Here is a 1799-nt window from a genome sequence, read left to right as displayed (position 1 = left end):
TGTGTGTGTGTGTGTGTGTGTGTGTGTGTGTGTGTGTGTGTCTCCCAGGCTTCTTTACTTAAGAAAGTGATAAGTGATGTGGGGATTAAAAACAAGAGCATCCTTGAACTTCACCTCCCTCCAACCAGTACCGGACTCCCTCTCCTCCCCACAAATGCCCTGCCCCGACACCCTTTGTGTTCCCAAATCCTTTCTTAGTGAGAGAAGAACTGAATCCCAAAGCCCTGGTACAAACCCCAGGTTCTCTTTCCCTAGCTATCCCCCTTCCTCTGGCCCCCTTTCTAGGGAAAGGCTGACACCTCAGTTTGAATGCATGGGAGAGCCCAGAGTGGTGACAGACACAGAGGGAAAGGCTTCACCTAGAGAAAGGGACTGAGGAATACAGTGTGGTGAAGTGAGGGCCTCCATAGCCTGGGGTACCAAAATGGGGCCCCGGTGCCAGAGGAAAGGATACTGGCGCCCCTGGGAAAGGGGACCCAGAAGCCTCAAAATCCTCTCCTTGCGAATAGTCACTGCTTGATCCTTTGCCCTTCTGGCGGCGATTGCAGAACCACACTCGGACCACATCCCTCTCCAGCCCGAGCTGCTGGGCAATGTGGCTGATCTGCTGCTGGGGGGTTTCGGGCACCGCAGGAACATGCTCCCCAGGTTGCCTCTCACTCGGTTCTCAATACGTGTTCGCTTTCTCTTTTGGGCCTGAACAAGCGTCTCTGCTTTGCATATCCTGCAGATTTTCGTTGTTGTCAGCTTCCTCCACCCACCTCTGCAGCAGGGGCCGCAGCTTACACATGTTCTGGAAACTGAGCTGCAAAGCCTCAAAACGGCAGATGGTTGTTTGGCTGAACACCTTCCCAAAGAGAACCCCCAGGGTGAGCCCCACATCGGCCTGAGTATATCCCAGGGTGATCCTCATCTGCTTCAGGAGCTTGGCAAATTGTTCCAGGTCTTTCTGCAGAGCTTTGATGTCCTGGGACTTCTCGGTGTTTTGTCTCCTTTCAGGCTTCACAGCCCCAGATGGGGCAGAGCAGGGCTCGTGGGAGGCCCCCTCGGAGTTGCTCTCCACCCCGGCTCCCCTTTTGCCCTCTGGCTGAGAGGTCTCCAACCTGAGGCCCACAGTACGTCATCCCCCTCAGCAGAACTCATGGGGGGGGGGGGGTGCGCACAGGGGAATCCCCCACACCTCAGCGCGTGGCCCAATCCAGGGCGATTCCTGACTCGCCCAGAGGGCCTTGGAAGCTCAGCCAGGTCCGAGGGTCAACCCAGCTGGGCTCCGGCCCTCCCGGCGGTGAGAAGGCCAAGTCGGAAGCCAGGTGCCCTACCATGGGGAACGGAGGCGTCCCAAACCAGGGGCCTGGAAAAATGGGACTATAACATATTATTTTAACACAAGCTAAAAGACATTAAAATAAAATATGCTATAAAAAAAACTAAATTAGGATTACAAAAACTCAGAATAAAGTGACAAGAGTTCAGAAAGTAATGCAAAATAAAAGATCATTCATTCCATAAACAAAAACCTAATTAAAAGAAACACAAGAGTGAAAAACACAGCAGAGGAAGCTTTAATAGTGATAAAAGGTGAAAGGAAAGAAAATTTTAAGACTAAAGTCAATGAAGAAAAAGTTAAAAAATTTTTGAGAGAAAATTGCCAACGTTGAGGAAAGGCAAAGAAGAACCAACATGCAGGTAATAGAAGTGCTGGATTTTTTTTTTTAAATTAGAGGATTACGAATACAACTATAATTCAACAAAACATTCCAGACATTAATTTTATTTAAAAATTTAAAACTACATTTTGA

General features: G+C 49.6%; 1 pseudogene; it reads right to left on the bottom strand.

The window, feature by feature from the left end:
• Nucleotides 1-222: 222 nt before the first annotated feature.
• On the bottom strand, nucleotides 223-1322 carry LOC115296974 (annotated as a pseudogene).
• Between the last annotated feature and the right edge of the window lie 477 nt (nucleotides 1323-1799).

This window comes from Suricata suricatta, chromosome 7 (genome assembly GCF_006229205.1).
Source record: "Suricata suricatta isolate VVHF042 chromosome 7, meerkat_22Aug2017_6uvM2_HiC, whole genome shotgun sequence".
Classification (NCBI taxonomy): domain Eukaryota; kingdom Metazoa; phylum Chordata; class Mammalia; order Carnivora; family Herpestidae; genus Suricata; species Suricata suricatta.
The sequence above is the reverse complement of the archived record's forward strand: the minus strand, read 5'-3'. Positions and strand labels throughout refer to the sequence as shown.